The following is an 18,671-nucleotide window of genomic DNA, read 5'->3' on the forward strand; positions in this document are numbered from 1 at the left end:
AAAGGAAGACAATCATGGGCAGGTCACTGCTGAGCATCATGCCTATCATGATGTTTCTCCCAAAGGCCTGGTTATGTGGAAAGATGTCCTGACTGACAAATGGCAGAGTCCAGATCCGGTGTTGGTTTGGGCAAGAGGGTATGTTTGTGTTTCCTCAGGAACATCGACAGCCATTGTGGGTCCCAGAAAGGTTGACCAGAGTGGTTCAGGATGAGCAGAGCAATGTCTCTGTTGATGAGTCTAATACTGCTGATGCTCCCCGTGGTGAAGACTGAAGATCTGCGATGGGTGCTCCTATCAGTGTTCCCCAAGCCTTTGCCTCTCACGCACTCAGCACAAGTTTTTCCTCGATTCTTTGCATCTAATACCTCTTTGCAATTGCCTTTCTTACCCTGGGATGAGGATATTGCACCCCTTGGGGATGCAATATTCTCCCTTAAAGGATTATTATATTTTCAGATGATTACCACTATTTCTCAGAATAGTGATTGCATTCAATTGTATAATCAGTCTGCAGACTGGTTTGATTTACTCATTAATGGTTCTACCAAAGCCAATGCCACCTGGATTCAAGGGGTGTGGCCTGCCATGATTCCTAAGACAATGATAGTATACCTTCTCAGCCTTGATGGGCTCCCTTTTGCAAGGGCTCCATGATTCCTTTCCACCTTCGACAGAATGCCAGGCCAGGAAGGTGGCCTGGGCTGTAAAGAAGTATTTTACATTTTCTCCCTGTATTAGTACCAGTCATAATAGATCATTTTCAGGATATAATTGGACATATCAAAATCCTGCTCAGGCTGCTGCCAGCAATGCTTTTAATGTATGGTTGCTGTGCAGAGTAAATGATAACTGTACAGATCTTTCTCCTTTGAGTATGTTGGTGGGTGGGGGTTGGAGTAATGGAAGCTTTCATTGTAACAGGTCTTTGGGATTTGAAATCTCTATTTCTCAATGTGCTAGAGGACAGAATGTTACCTTTAAGACTACACCTGTTTGCATGTGGCCTCCTTTTGTGTTTATCACTTATAATTGAAGAATAAAATGCCATGCTTTGTTCCCTGGCCTGTACAGGCCCCCTCAGCTAGAATTGGCTAACTGGATCACCGACACTGCCTCAAGGCTGAAAGAATGGGCTCCACTAGCTGAATTAGCCCTTTGCTTGGTCCTTTTAAGTGTTCTAGCATTCTGGTGCATATGCCATATACAATTTCAACAGTGCAGAACTCAAGCCTTGATGATACAGGCTTTTGCAGCAGTGGAGACTGGGCAGTCTCCACAAGTGTGGTTGGCATGCTAGAGAAGTAGTCAAGGACGGGTAAGACTCCCTGGGAGTGTCACCAATCTAACACAGAGATTGAACCAATGCTGTTTGTCTCCCAATGACAGGTAAGGGGCAGTTCCACAGAGGGCAACCTAAGACAGACATTCTCTCGGCAAAAATTATAAAGAAGATGGAGATGTGGAGAGTGGGTGTGGCGGCAGTCCCAAGATGGCACTTGGGACTCCGGCCAAGTCTTGTGACTAGCACCTGACTTCCTCCTGCCTCCTAGATTAGCCACTCCCGTCATGTGAGCTGCACAGTCACACCCATGATGCGAGATCAGGCCAGATGACTTGGACCAATGAACTTTAGCCATGCAACATGGACTGAGGAGGTGGAGTTGAGAGAGGATAAAGGGGACTGCACTTGGGGGCAGGGAGAGAGAGAGAAGGAGGGAGAGAGAGAAAAAGGGAGACAAAAGATTTTAACTTGCATGCTGTACGGTTCCTGAATAAACCGCTTTGAGAAGAATGCTGTGTCATCACTCATTTTCTGCTTGTCAGAGACAGTAGTGACAGAAAGTTGCTGTTTTGTGGGCCCTGGGGTTATAATAATATTGATAAAAATGTAGATGATGGAGGGCTGGCATATAAAGCTTCAGAGGAAAACAAAGATTCTCTCAGGGCTGTGTATATATTAGTTTAGCTTCAGACTCTGTGCAAGTGAAATATTAGTGTTTCACTGGGTCTCTGGACTAGGTTTCTATTGCTATGATAAAAAAAAAAAATCACTGACCCACACCAACTGGGGAAAAAACTCTTATTTGGCTTTTGGTTCCACATCACTGTCCATAACTGAGGGAAGTCAGGGGCCAAAAATCAAGCAGGAAACAGATGTCATAATGGAAGCAGGGGGCAGGCAAAATGCCATTCAGTGGCTTGGTTTCCATGGCCTACTCCAGACACTTTCTTATGCCACTTAGTGCCATCTGCTCTAGGATGACACCTAGACAGTGGGGTTGGCTTTCTCACGTTTATCATTATTCAGGAAATTGCCCTCGCAGATTTGCTTACATTTCAGGCTAAGGAATGTAAGAAAGAAAGCAGTTCTTCTCAAGAAACTCTGCCTTGTGACATGTGACAAAAAGCCAGCCAGCACACTAGGATAATGATTGTGGATGAAATGAGATTGAATAATTGACTGTTACTTACCATGAAAAAAAAATCAATGCCCTCAGAAGTAATCTTTTGAGACATGTTTTTTTCCTTGTGTTTTTGTTTTTGGAGTCAGCAAACAGAAACTGTGGTCCAAAATAACTTAGACAACACATGAACTTGGCAGAGGAACATGTAAAGAGCCCTCTTCACAGTACTTCTTCTGAAGCCAAGAGTGGTTATGGATTACACCAACGGCTTCATATTGTGTGATAGGTTGGTGGCCGTGCAGAAAAACCCTAAGAAGCCACTCATGAAGATGCAGCCCTAGAACAGAGGGGACACAAGTGTATCTGCATGACAGTTTTAGTTCTGTTTGTTAAATGATAACTTTTAGGAGAGTGCAAAAAACCAACTAAGAAGGGTTCAGAAGCTTTGAGTGTTAGATGATTTTAGGTAATGTCAAAGATCAATGTTTGTAATTTAGGTAAAAAGATCATTTCTTAGTATATTAATTACATTTTCATATCTTTTAAATTTAATTATTAGATACTTAGCATTCTGATCATTGATTAGTTTTTATATTTGAAATCTCCAGGAAATAAAATATATCATCATTTTCAGATTACACAGTCTACCCATCACTTAAGGTTCAAAATCAGGGTTTTCAGCGGATGCCATAATCCGTCTATCCTACTCCAGAATAGAGCAAGCCAGTGTGGGAGACACACTGAAATGACTCACATTCATACTATTTGCATGATTTCTACTGATCTCAGAAAATTCTACTGAAGCCAAAAACTGGCTTTTGTATACAGTTGATTGCCACAGGAACCATAATGTTAAGCATACTTTAAAGGAAAATGAGCAACAAAAGGAAAATTATATCACACAGTTTATAAATTATAAGCGAAATCTGGTAAGTGACAATTTAACAGTATGGGACCCTTGCATAATACCTACCTGCAAGGTTGTACTTACTACTCTGTGGGAAAGTTTGAAATGATATTGGCATTCATGCTTAAATATCCATTAATATAAACTGTGTGATGCCAACACAGCCACAGCTATCAGATGTCACTACTGCAAGCTGTGTTATTAATTTCTCTTAGCTTTTAAATAGCTACTGTTTCTATTTCTGCTTCTTTTTCCACAAGCTGTTGTATGTTTGCTCTCTCTATACCATGCACAACGCTCAAGTCCAAGTGGATCAAGGACCTCAATATAAAACAATACACACTCAATCTAGTAGAAGAGAAAGTAAGAAAGAGCTATGAAGATATGGCATGAAGAAATTTTCTAAACAGGACCCCAGCGGCTCAGATTCTAAGATCAAGAATTGATAAATGGGACCTCATGAAACTGAAAAGCTTCTGTACGGCAAAGGACATAGTCAATATCACAAAGAGGCAACCTACAGTTTGGTGAAAAGTCACTAACCCCACATCAGATAGAGGATTAATATCCTAAATATATAAAAACAACTCAAGAAGCTAACCTCCTAAACACTAAACCACCCAATTAAAAAAAAAAAGAGGTATAGAACTAAAAGAATTCACAGTGAAGTAATCACTAATGGCTGAGAAGCACTTAGAGAAATATTCAAAGTACTTAGTGATCAAGGAAGTGCAAATCAAAATGACCCTGAGATTCTACTTTACACCAATCAAAATGGATAAAATCATAAACTCGGGTGACAGCACATGTTGGCAAGGATGTGAAGAGGAACAATCCTTCTAGCTGGTGAGATTGCAAACTGGTACAACCACTCTAGAAATCAGTTGGGAGGTTCCACAGAAAACTGGAATTCTACCTGAGTACTGAAATATACCCCTCCTGGGCATATACCCAAAAGATGCCTTACCATGCTAGAAGGGCACGTGTCCCACTATGTTCATAGCAGCATTATTTGTGATAACCAGAAGCTCGAAACAGCCAAGATTTCCCACAATGGAAGAATGGATACAGAAAATATGGTTCACTTACACAATGAAATACTATTCTGTTATTAAGAATGAGAACATCATGAGTTTTGTTGGCAAATTGGTGGAACTAGAAAATAATTCCATGAGTGAGGTATCTCAAACCGAAAATGACATGCATGATATATACTCACTAATAAATGGATATTAGCCAAAAAGAGGACAGAATACCCAGAACACAATCCTCAGAACTCAAGAAAGTTAACAAGCCAATGGGCCCAGGTGAGGATGCTTCAATCCCATTTGAAAGGGAGAAGTAGAGACTCTAAGGCCTGACACTATTACTGATGCTATGATGTACTTTCAGACAGGCGCTTAGCAAGGCTGCTCTCCTAGAGGCCCAACAAACAGCTGACTGAGACCAAAGCAGATACACACAGTCAATAGCCTGAAGTCATGGACATTTGTAGTTGAATTAAGGAAATATTGTAGAAAGTTAAGGAGTAGGATGACCCCATAGGAAGACCAACAGTCTTAGCAATCCCAGACACCAAGGTCTCTCAGACACTGAGCCACCAACAAGGCAGCATAAACTAGCTTTTCCAAGGTCCTTGACTAATGTACAGTAGAGGACTGCTTGGTCTCGCCTCGGTAAGAGAAGATGAACCTAACCTCCAAGAGATTTGAGGCCCCAGGGAATATGGGTTTCTGGCAGGGTTTGGAGGGGTAGGTGGAATTGTTGTGACATCTTGGAAACAGGAGGAGGAATGGAATGAAGAACTGTAGGAAGGCAGAATAAGAGGGAATAATGACTAGACTATAAAAAATTTAAACAATCAAGTACAAAAAAAACAGAAACAAATGCTATTCCATTTAACTAAGTCTTACTTGATTTTATAAGTCAAAATCTTACTATTTAGAGAGGACTAAAAAAATTGAACCTTCTGGGGAAGTCCGATAAATATATTATTTAAAGATAAAAATCAAGTTTTTAGAAATACCAAAAATCTAACAAATAAATTGATCAAATTTATTTTGCTGATTTAATGTAAATCCTGACTATACTATTGGTATTTTCCAAAAAAAAAAAAAATTACAGAAATAACTGGCATTGGGCAAGCAACAAAATCATTTTGCAACTTAGTTAATCAAAAAATATCAATGTGTGTCAAGTTGATTATCAAATAGAACAATAATTTGAATCAGTTTCTCCAGCTTTACAAACATGGAATATGTGGGATCTATTATGAAAACTAGCCATTCTTGATCAAGCCATATGTACAGATCTCTGACAGACAGAGCCGATTCTATGCTGCTCACCTGTCACTAAGTACTCTGGAGTTTTCCAAATATTTGAAAGGTCCTTAGACACATGTGTGGAATGGCTCTGAATGTCTCTACATTTTTCTTCAACAATGCTCCTCTGAGTTCCTCTTCTCAGCATCATATTAAACTCGTGCCATGTATTCAGTTGGTTAGAAGCAAATAAAGAATAGCCTTGGAAGAACCAAGATGGAGCTGGAGGAGGATCTAGCTCCAGCACTGTTTAGAGAATATATTGAGAGATGTTTGTTTGTTTTAAGATGGTATACAGAATTAATGATCAAGTCAAGTTTGCTTCTTTGGGATTTTTTTTAACTTAGAAGAGATTACAGAGTTTAACTGAATCATGTGGAAATTTTTACCAATGATTCAGAACTAAGATAAAAGTCTCTTTACACCAGTCAGAATGAATACGGAAATACGCTAAGAAAGTTATAAATAAGTGAAGATCTGAAGCTCCAGACTGAAAGCTGGACAGATCGAAATACTTTGGACTAAAGTCCTGGTTTTACACAATTGTTTAGGAAAAGTATTAAAGGCTGGTTCAGAATTAGATAGAGAAAATTAATCACTGACTCCGAGAGAGAGTGGTGATTTTTGCCAAGGTAAAAGGTTATTATTGATAGAAGTTTGTACACCAGAGTGAATACAGAAATATATTAGAAAAGTTATTAATAAATGAAGATCTGATGCTCCAGACTTAGAGCTGTGCAGATCAAAACACTTTGGATCTAGGTCCCAGTTTTACAAATTGCTTACTTATTGATTAGTAAGTGATAGTAAGTCAATTTGTTTTGTGAATTACCCTGCTAGAGCCTCCTGGCTTGTCAGATGCCCACTAGTCGGGGGTTGTGGTTATCTTAAAATTACAACAAGGGTTCATATTCTCTTATCGTGAGATCTACAGGAATTTGAGTTGACATGACAGATTATTAGAGGCCTAATAATAAGATCATACAGGTTTTTTAGTTTATTCATTTATGTTATAGAGTTTTAAATTTCAAAATGCGTATGATGTTGAGTTTTGTGGTTATATTATTTCTGTGGGAGAGATTACAAAGTACAAGATATCCTAGTTGCCAAGTAAGGGACATGCTATTTTGGGAGAAAGGTTTTGTCTTTGTGCTTTTAAAAAGTGTGATTTGGCTCTGTGTGCCTTCCAGAGTTATATGGATTAGATTTGATAGAGGTAGACCACCTGAAAAACTAGACTCAAGAGAAACAAACAAATATATCTTGATATTAAAATGTTTTCTGTTGAATTTTATATATATTACAGAATGTGCAGCTATGGTGAAGCTTGTCATCAGAATGCTAAACGGGCCTGATTCCAAACATCAGAAACTACAGCAATCATCAATGTGACTTTCCTTTTTGAGGCCTGTTTAGCTTCTTCATTTCTCTCCCCCCTTCTAAATCTCAACACTCAGCCCATATATTCAGCTTGAGGGAGCTATAAAGAGTCGTCATCCAATTCCCTGGACTTTCAGTGATAAAGATGTTTATTGTAACATTGTTTTTAAAAAGAATTTAGAAATGGTTGTAATTTAACAAGGAGAAGTAGCCAGATTAAATTATACAGCCATTATCTTTTTTTGGTAATGAAGCTGAAGTCATCTTACACTGGTAGAAATCTTTCTAATTGATACAAAGTTGAAGTTATAATCTTTACAGTGGTATAGAATTTATTTAATACATATTTAAGATTTTCAATGGCATAATTTCTTATTGATTAAAAATTCATATTAGTATTGTTACCTTCATATAAATATTGTACCTATACAATACATTTGGGAATGCAAGGTTTAGGCCCAGTTCTATAACTGCTATTATACACTGTTTTTAGTTTCCTACTCAATACTAATTAAGGGTCAGATAGCAAACTAGTGGTTCTGGTTCATTTAAGAAGGTGTTTTTTGAGATATTTCAAATAAAATGGCCCAGAGCAGTCAAGGTTTAACAATTCAAAAAATGCTTTTTATAGTTATATGGTTATCAAAATCATCAGAAATCCATAAATTATGACATTTAGTGTAATTTATCTTTTGTTGAGATATATTTGCTCCTTACAGTTCCCCTTTGGTGGATTTAACAAAGAAACTGAACACCTCTACTTCCACGTGAGGCATACTTTCTGGCTATGCAGTCACTGGGCAGAAACTGCCCATTTCATCTACAGACTAATACTGTCCAGAAAGAGACACATTATAAAGAATGGTTGATTAATAATCGTTGCCAAGTCAAAATTATCAGCCCTTTAAGATTTTCTGCATTTCAAAGTCTGTCATTGATCCTGGGCCAGAAGGCTGAAGACTTACTCTCACATGTTGCTAACAGGGGACTGCTAGTGAAGATTTGTCTCTACAACCTCTCTCAGCTCTGGAAACATAGGCTTCCTATGTTTTCTGATATTTGGTCATTTTCAGATTTCTGACGAAGCTGAAGACTAATTTAGTTTTATAGCCTACCCAAGCTAATTAACTTTGAGAAAACATAGTCATTTAGAATATTTTCAAGTGGTAATAATTGTACACAGCTCACATTTAAAGATAAAGTTTATTTTTTAATGTAAACAGAAAAGGTTTTATGTGGGTTGATGTTAAGGTGATATATGATTAGACACTGGAAAGGTAGGAGGGGAAAAGTCTACGAAACCAGAAAAGGAGAAGACAGAAATTCCAGGGGAAGAATCAAAATGGAGCTGGAGAAGGATGACCTAGATCCAGGTGGACTTAATTGGTGATAGGTAGATATGAATATTTTAAGGGTTTCTATAGTCTTTATCTCATATAAAAGGGAAGTTTGTATCTTTGTCCATTGTATGTAATCTTATTATGTAGAGGTTTTGTGGATTTAGAATTTAATATATAAACCTGCTTGAAAAGCAAAAATAAAAAACAAACAAACAAAAAAACAAAAAGAATAGTCTTGGTGTCACACAAAAGACAAAGCAAATGTAGCTCAACAAGGCAATTTAGTTTTCCAAAAACATTTCATCAGATCCCAAACCAGGCTAGCATGTACAATTAGCAAAGATGGCTTCTGTTATTTCTGCCATAGATGGTGACAGCATTGTTTCTCAGTGGTGGGAGCTCAATTTTACCATTTTATCTGATTGACTAATTAACATAAAAGGGAAGGAAATGGTTCAGGAAACAAGCCCTTGCCAAGTTAGCTACCTTTGATAGAAAAAAATGTTACATGCATGTGAATCTTTCTAGCACAAATATTAATGCATCTCCCACTGTCATTGGTCAATACATCTCCTTCCTTCTCTGCACGTCTCACTCACACTGTTTGTATGATCGTTCATTTCCTGCCTCTCACAGTGCTTAGTACTCTCCCCTCATTCTCTGGTGGTTGAAGACAGGAAGTTCAGGAAGACAGGGATTAGCAGTTCTGTGACCTTTCTTCCCCCTTTTACGTATGAGACTGTATTCCTTTGATTTTCTGATATTTGGACAAAGAATTTAGAGACATGAGAACATTTTGACGTCATTGACATGACTGAAGATTTATCGATGACTGGAATGCAAAAGTAATTCCCTAAGAATGTCAGCTTCCTCTCTCATGAGACACAAGAATCATTTACTTAGACACACACAGTTGTGATGACTCGGAGATTTCATAGTAAACTGCTCCACCATATATGGCATCTTTTTGCTTCTCCTCTCAGGTTGGAAAACATTGATTCGAACTAGTTTCTACTGAGAGGCAGGGAGGAATGTCACTGTTAGAACAGGCTTTGGAACAGTACTGAATCACTCCTACTTCACTCTTGGTTTCTCAATTTTTTTTTTTATTTCTTCGGTTCACTAGCTGCTAGGATTTTTGAACTTCAATTACTTCATAGGCATTCACCGGAGAAGAGATGAAACATTATCCCTCTGTTTGACCCTATGAATGAATAATTTTCTCTACTCCACACTCAAGGAATAAGCCAAAAAGACATTGTCTTCATTAAGTCAGGAGAGATGAAATGTTTTAGGGTAGCTCAGCTTGACTTCTGACTCTAAGAAACATATTTTAACTTACTTCACTCTTTGATCTTTAATGACGTGTGGTTGTCAGACAATCTTACTATTCATAATATTACTAGGGAAACTAAATACTCCTTCTGGATTCTCAGGCTAGTTAAAAGAATTCTTGAACAATATGAGAAGGAAGTTTGAAGACAATTTTACTAAAGTTTGAAGGAGAAACAACCGGAGCCTTTGCTCTGAATCTTGGCAGTTGCCTGAAGGAAGGTTAGACTGAAAGAGAAGAGAAAAATTCATGTTCTATGAACTAGGATCCAAGAATTATGGTAGCTCCCATACTGGAAACTGAAAAGCAGCTGTATAATAATTTGGTGGTGACACCACGGAGTATAACTTTATCTATTTGACAACATCATTAGCAGAATAAAAAAAATTATTTTGTATTTTATAACTAAAACTTCACTTAACATTTCTGTACAACATAAGAAAAAAGTTTAAAATAACAACTTAAACAGGCCCAAGATGAATTTGAAAAGAAGAATTGGGGATCACAGTACTGAAAAGCCAGCCAAAGAGCATGCGTGGATGGACCTAGGCTCTTTACACATAAGTAGCAGATGTGCAATTTGGTCTTCATGTGGGTTCCCTAACAATTAGAGTGAGGACTGCCTCTGACAATGTTTTCTGCCTTTGGACCTTCTTCCCCTAGTCTGTCTGCCTTATCTGGCCTCAGTGGAAGAGGATGAACCTAGTCTTACTGATACTTGATGTGGCAAGGCAGGTTGGTACCCATGGTTGGACCTTCACTTCATAGAGTAGAAGAGGAAAAGGATATGTGGGAATGGAAAGTATAAGGGAGAGATGGGGAAGGAAGGAGGGAGGGGCTACAATGAAAATGTAACCTGAATAATTTAATTAATGAGTAAAACTAAGAAAAATTGAAAATCTCATCAAAACAAAAAATGTAAACATGTGAAAGCAATTTAAATGCCTTACGAAGATGTTTGTCTCTTTCCTCAAAGCAACTTAGAATGTGGGTTGACCTCACTATTATATCATCATAAAAGGATTTCAACTCTGTTTTTAAGAACACATCATTAATATTACAGAAATTTCTGAACAGTGAGAGACACCCCAATAAGCAGGTTCTTTGGCTCATTGTTGTTGGGCTCATTCTTTTGATAGATAGAATGCAGAAACTTTTCTAAAAATTTAGGAAATACACTTGAGAGCTTCTAACCTACTCTATGTGTTTGAAAATGGGGCTACTTTTGTAAATGCACAGTGAAGACAATCTGATAGAAGAAGAGAGGGACTTAAGTGCTTCTCTTTAGAATCCTAATTCAATCACTGGCTAGGACATCAGCCTAGGCTCAGTCACATTTATGGTGGGATATTTGGGTGAGTCTGTGAAGCCTGGAAGGTACATCATATTTGTAGAATGCTAAAAAATAGTCATTTTTAAAAAGAATAAATAGGAAAAAATACAGCAATTGTGCTGGCCTTAAAGCAGAGTTCCTTGGAGGATAAAAATAGTTCAGGTGACAGAAAGAAGTGGTACAATTCAATTAGAGAAATGTACAAACTATAGTGGCTTTGGAGAGTGTCAGGCCAAGTGAAGAAAAAAGCATCAGCTATTGAATATAGAAAAAGATCCGTGACTGTGACAAATGTTAGCATGTTGTGGGTGGGCAATTGTGCCCTGCTTCAGATTATGTGTGTGTGTATGTGTGTGATATCTATCTATATATATATATATATACATAGATATCACACACATACACACACACATATATCACACACATATATATATACATAGAGGGGGGGAGAGGGAGAGAGAGGGAGAGAGAGGGAGAGAGAGGGAGCGAGAGAGAGAATATAATGTTCTTTCTCTCCATTTTGAGAAAGTATGCTGAGGGGTGGATTTACTGTTGAAACTCATTATGTATAGCAAATTTGTAGGGTGAACTTGTGTGAGAACAAAGAATATTCAGCCATGGAAATTTTTCACCCAGCCCTAGGCCTTTTCAGCAGACAGCTCTGACCAATGACAAAGCAATGGCCACAGGGTACCCTAGGGAGAATGGAGACAGGCAGCATTCTGAAGCTACAGGAAATAAGGCATCCTGTTTACTCTGATCTAGGCCAGAGGATGAGAACAGCTCTCCACCCACCCATTGCAGGTAATGAAGTCAAAAGCCTCCCTGATAATGACAGTTCATTACAGAGAGCTAAGTAAATGATACTATACAATAAATAAATAAAATAAATAAAATAAAAAATAAAAATAATAACAATAAATAAAAAGAAAGATGAATCATAGCTTTTCTTGCCGGAACATTCTAACTTTATTATTTTAAATGTTAAATATTAATTCTGTCATATTCTGCACAATGCTTACAATCTCAGCTAGAGAAATAGAGAAGGAAGAGAAGGAAGGGAACTCCAGGAGATACAGATGTGGCAGACAAAAATCAAAGACGACCAGTTGAATAGCTTTTTTTTAAAAAAAAAAGTCTGTTTAAAAAGTTTATATGGCCATACTTCTTTCAGAGAATAAAACTTGTTAAATGGGTGCTACTCTGCCCTAGCTGAAGGGGGTCTACCAGCCCTCAATCCAACTTTTTCCACCATGAGCCAGGGAAGTCCTGGGCCCTGGGCCCCATAATCCCACCTCCCTATCCTCAGCATCCTCATGAGTTACACCACTCTGTCCTCAAGAGAGAGTTTCTGTCTCATGTCGGTTCTGCTGGCCCCAATCCAAGTGCTTCCAGTGTTTATTGTCCTCTTTCTCCTCTTATGGTTTGCATGGCTCCAAGTAGCATGTCTCACTGAGAGGCAGCTTCAGGAGCCAATCACAGGGTGGTGGAAGGTTATATGCTACAAGAGGGTTCTTGGTCTGAGACACCTACATTTTTTTTCCTGCGCGGCTTCCTCTGCATCCATATTCATGGCCAAAGGACCTCTCGCTTTGAATCCTCTCTACTGGCTACTGCTCCACTCAGCTTTCTTTGCTCTAATTTTTCTAAAATCCAAGGTCGTGCCTTGAGCTGAGAATCTTTGTGAGGCTGTCACTGGAGACCTTTTTTGATTCAACCAAGGCAGCCAAAACAAGCTTGACCTGAAGAGCGGCGCTGGGGGTGTGACTACAACCATTTTGCATTTTAAAAAATTGTATCTAAGTAACAAAAACTCACAGTTCCAGTAGAAATACAAACATGTAGAATATAGAACACCATAGAACACTCAGGAAGAAACTTCCATGCACACAGACAAACAACTATGTTTCAATATATGTTCCAAAACATACATTGGAGAATAGCCTTTCTAAGAAACAGTACTGGAGAATCTTTATCTAATGTAGAGGAAAAATAAACAAGAACTAAACATCCAGACACATCTCTCTCATCTTGTGAAAAACAAACAAACAAACAAAATAAAAACCCTCAGTTTAAAATATATCAAAGACTTGACTGTAAGACATAAAACCAAGAGTTACAAATTTTAAAACATTCCGAGTTATAGAAATAAGGATTTTTTTCACTTATGGACTATAAGAGCCAGTCATACTCTCTTCCCCCAGACAAATACAAATGGAATTATATTAAATGTAAAAACTTCTTCCCATCAACAGAAAAATACTATGCAGAGGTAAGACAGAAGCATACAGAATGAGAGAAAGTGGTTACTAAAATGCCTTACATGAATATCTAGACACTACATAACTCAAAAAAACAAACAAAAATACTCAGTCACATGTCTACATAAGTTATATGAATGTTTATCAAAGACAAAAATAAATATTTGTAAAACTGTTTTCTCTAGACAACAGAAAAATGAGAACTAAAATTACTTTGGTATTTCCTCTCACCAGATCCCAGAATGACTACAATTGAGGAATAAATCTCAGAACCATGCTGATCATGATGTGGGAAAACAAGAAGCATCACATACTGATTGTGGTCACATAAAATGATACAGCAAATCCTCAAAATCACTGGTAATCATAATGAAAAGAGTTCTAATGTCTGGTACAGCTATCTCTCTCTCTCTCTCTCTTTCTCTCTCTCTCTCTCTCTCTGTGTGTGTGTATGTGTATGTGTGTGTGTGTGTGTGTGTGAGAGAGAGAGAGAGAGAGAGAGAGAGAGAGAGAGAGAGAAAGGGAGAGAGAGAGAATCTACGTCAGCATATGCAGTAGTTATTTTTGTCAATTTGACATAAATTAGAGACATGTGAAAAAGGAAATATCAGTTGAGAAATTCTCTCCATCTGATTGGTCTGCAGACATGTCTTTGGGAACATTTGCTCCAGTATGATCTGATAGAGGAGTACCCAATTTACTGTGGGTGCTACCACTCCTGACAGGTTGGTCAGGGCCATCTAAGCAAAGTGGATCAATATCACCCTGAAAGCAAAGCAGTGAACAATGGCCCCTACTTCAAGCTCTTCATTTGACTTCTTTCGTTGACATACTATAGCTTACAAACTTACATAAGCTCCTTCCTTCCACAAGTTGCTTTGGCTATGGTGTTTATAACAGCAACAAATAGGAAAACTACAAAAGAATGCCACAGAGATAAACATCCAGGCTTACTGCTGTACTATTCTGATACAAAAGAGGCAGAACCAATCTACATGTCTATCAACAAATAAACAAAAAAGAGAAAATGTGTTCTGTATACACAATGGAATTTTATTTTGTCCTAAAAATACGAGTATACATTTCAAGGAAAATAGATTGATCTGCCTGTTAAAGAAAATGAGGCGATTTTAAATCAAAAATACCACGTTTTTTACATGTGGATTTCAATTTAAATATCAACACATATAAATACAAAGAAAATAAAGATCTAGAAGAGAGTGTAATCCTAGAATAGATGAGGATGGGAGAGTATGACAGAGTAATGCAAAGGAAGAAAGAGGAGTGTTACTTCACAGCTGGGATGGAGATGAATCCATACAGTGTTTGCATATGTACACATCTGGAACATGAAAGCAAGACTGTCTTCAGCAAGAATAGGACCAGATACACAGTGAAAAAGTAGTAGAAGAGAGCAGTTTGCCAAATAAACTGCATCTAGGCCCAGTGACACTGATGAACAGAAATGTCTTCAGGGATAAAGAATAATTATGTCGAGATACAGAGGGGATCACATGCATACATATTCCAGAAGCTGAAATACATCCAGATTAATGTCTGATAAAGTATTTCAGAAGGAATTATTACAGATGAAGAGCGGGGAGCTGTAAAAGACATTTCATGAAAACAAAACCTGGAGAGAGCCAGAGAAATTGTTTAATGTTTATTTGTCCTGGAAGGTCTGACGTAGCCCAGCCTGGCCTGTAACTCATTATTTAGCCAAGAATCAAGTTTTACTCAAGAAATTTATGCCCTCATCACCTAAGTTCTGCAATTATAGGTACGTGCCAGGGTACCACATTTCTATAGTGCTGTGAACTCTATTCCTGCATCCTAGGAATAAAATGCTGGATGAAGACCGTTTCCTAACTCTAATCAGGTTCTCATTGGGCCCTCCTTAAAGAATGGTACAGACAGACAGTAAAGAGTATATATGGGAGGTGCTTTATTGTTAATTCTTCTAAAACACTTCAAAGTAATTGCTACATATGATTTAAATGAAAGGAAGTTTAACTCTCAAATGCTGGTACTAGGTACCTGAGAGCCTTTACATCTCTGAGGAGTATTACTGCTCAATGCTTGGAAAGCCTGGCCATTCCCATAAAAAGCCTTCCATTCCAGAGCAAGTCTTCCGGAGTGTAGAAAGTCGTTAGCTCTACTGACTCAGGCAGGTCTCTGAATTGATGGGTGGTCCCATGTCTGGAAGCTGCCATGCTTTCAGGAACAGATTTCTGTCTGAGGTTAAGGTCTGCTGACTTTGGACCCTTAGGCCTGTAGCCGCTGCTCAAATCTTGGATGCCTATGCCACTGGGTTCCCTGCTAGGAGCAGAAGGTTCATTCAGTGTACGAAAATGATTGACCTTACTACGGGCCAGAAAATTTGCTCTTTGATGGATCAAGTGGTCGCAGCCTCTGGGACTCAGAATTTATAAACTCTTCCCTTCCTTTTGAGTTCCATGAATCTGCGAGCTGTCTATGGAACCGCCAAATTTACTGAGAGGCAGCTAGGTGCCACTAGCTGAACTGTTACATACATCTAATCATCAGAGACCGGATACAGTTACCTCAGTTTCCGCCCTTACGTCAGTCTTTGCGGACCTTCTGGTCTTTTTCCGTCTGACTCACCTTTAGGCTCTGTCCGTCACACCCGGAACAGTCACGTAATCTAGGCTTTTCTGTTTATGCTGAATCATTTTTTGCCCTTGGGACCAGTTTACTGATAACTTATCATAGAGCTTGACATCCGGGGTAAACCCTGTCATCTGAATGGAAGCTCCACGTGTGATTTTAGAAAACTGTCATGGCTCTCAGCACTCTGCAACCTTAGATGCGTTCCTAGCCTTACATGGAAATCTTAAATGAAGGTACAACAAAGAAGGAACACACAACCCAAGGAAGAACGGTTTACAGCACTGAGAGAAACTCAGAAGAGAATCTGTAATTGTACCTTGGGCATGGAAAACTCACTTAGAGAAGGTAATGGGGAAAAATTAGCTGGCAGAGTTAGAAATGATCCCGGGGATCTGACCCAAACATTACCACAGTCTCACAGTTAGGACTAAAAAGGAAAACATGCCCAAACAGGATATGGCAAAATCACCACCAATAAACAATATAATCAAACATAGTCCAAAGTCCAACAAGATTAAAAGTTCTGAAGCTTCACAGTCTACTGTGATTGATGTAAGCAAAGACACAAGGAAACTACCCACCTGAACCCCCCTCCCTCCCTCTCTCCCTCCGTCCCTCCCTCCGTCCCTCCCTCCCTCCCTCCCTCCCCCCCCCCTCTCTCTCTCTTCTCTTTGCTGACACAGACTGTCTGTGGAGTAGGATGTCAAGTTCTTTGAGCATGTGCATGGAGTGGGAGAGAGAGTCTACACTGAATTTCATAGTGACTTTACCAGTTTGCCATCAGAGGTGAAAGTGGGTTCCTCTTTCTCTACATAGACACACTCCCATTTACAATAAAATCAAAGACAACAATATAACTTTCAATACCCATAACGAAGTATAAAAACGGTCTCTACAATAAAAGATTGGAATACCTGGAGCAAGGAAATGAGAAACACAATAGAAAGTATAAGGGTGTCCCATGAGTATAACTAGGTAGAATTAAGATTTTGAAAATGACTATTCTATCAAAAGCAATCTTCAAATTCCACACAGTTTGGATGAAAAATGCCAATATTCTTCTTGAAGGGAAATAAGTCAAGCCCTCCAAAAGTTCATACGGAAAAACTAAATTATCCAGAATGTCCACAGAAATTCTGAGTGATAATAAAAATGCTGGGGGAATTAACATTCTAAATTTCAAGATACTATTATATAACCATCTTAATACAAACAATACGACATTACTTTAGACCAATGGGCAAAAACAGAATATCTAAACCTGAATACTCAAATCTTAAGCCATCAGATACTTGACAAACATGCAAAGAAAGAAAGAAAGAAAGAAAGAAAGAAAGAAAGAAAGAAAGAAAGAAAGAAAGAAAGAAAACAAAAAACCCACTGTAGAAAACATAGCATCTTCAACAAATGGTAGTGGAAAAACTGAATGTCTACATGCAGAAGAATAAAATTAGAGTCCTAACACCTGCTAAAAATATTAACTCTACATGGATCGATGATCTTAAATTTTGATACTTCAAACGCTGAAATTGCTTAAAGAAAACAGGCAGTAGAGATTTCTGAATAAGATAGTGCTTGCCCATCCTATTGGAATTCAGCAAATAGAGCTTTGAAATTGACAACTGAATTTCAAAGAACTAAAAAGATTCTGTTCCCCTAAGAAACAAATTAAATGAAGAAGAAACCCATGGAATGGATGAAATCTTTCCAGCTAAACTTCTCAAAAAGAATTAACATCGAGAATATACAAAGTACCCAAAACATTCAAGTTAAGAAAACAAGTTACAAACATTTTTAAAAATGGGTTAATGTTCTAAACAGAGAATTCTCAATAGAAGAAATAAAAATGGGTAAGAAATACTTCAAAAAGTCATTTGGTGTCCACCAATGTGCATGTCTGTAAACTTTTCATTTGGCGTCTTTTTCACAAGTCCTATAACAGGGTCATTTGTATCTCTAATTTAATTTCTTGGATGAAATTTAATATGATTTCCATGGTATATAGAATAGTTTACTTTCCCACCAATAGTGAATAACTGTTACATTTTATTCATTTTTTACTAAGTTTTTTGATGATTGCAATTCTGACCACAGAGAGAAAGAACCTAATATAGTTATAATTTGCATATTTCAGTAGAGTTGTGATGCCGGACATTTTCTCATGTGTTTGCTGACCCTTTCCACCATATCACTTGAGAACTATTTACTCATCTCAAAAGCCTATGAACCAATAAGGCCACTTCTAAAAAGAGACTTTTGTGGTTTGATTGAACCTAATGGATAAGTTTAGAAATTGAGACTAGGTATCAATTATCCTAAATGTCTTTGTGGCATGGACATACTCTTCCTATTCAGAAAAAGGAGCTGAGATTTATATATATATATATATATGTGTGTGTGTGTGTGTGTGTGTGTGTGTGTGTGTGTGTGTAAAACACTTTAAAAATCAATAGTTAATTAATGATCATTCTAGTGACCCTTTGACATCTCTCATCATTTTACATTCCATACATTTTTAAATGGTGACAATAAAAAAGTGTTATCATTTATATTACAGAGTACAGTATATACGAAGTTGGAAAGTTTTTATTTATTGTAAAAGACAATAGTAAAGAAGATCATTATAATATAAGATGCAAATATAATACAACCATAATCACAAAATGAAAATTTTAATGTGGATTGAGTAATTGGAAGACTATTAGGTAGCTTAAAAGAAAAGAAAGATTATGAAGGAGACCGCAAAGGACACCATTG

This window comes from Micromys minutus (genome assembly GCF_963924665.1).
Source record: "Micromys minutus genome assembly, chromosome: 6".
In the NCBI taxonomy this organism is placed as follows: domain Eukaryota; kingdom Metazoa; phylum Chordata; class Mammalia; order Rodentia; family Muridae; genus Micromys; species Micromys minutus.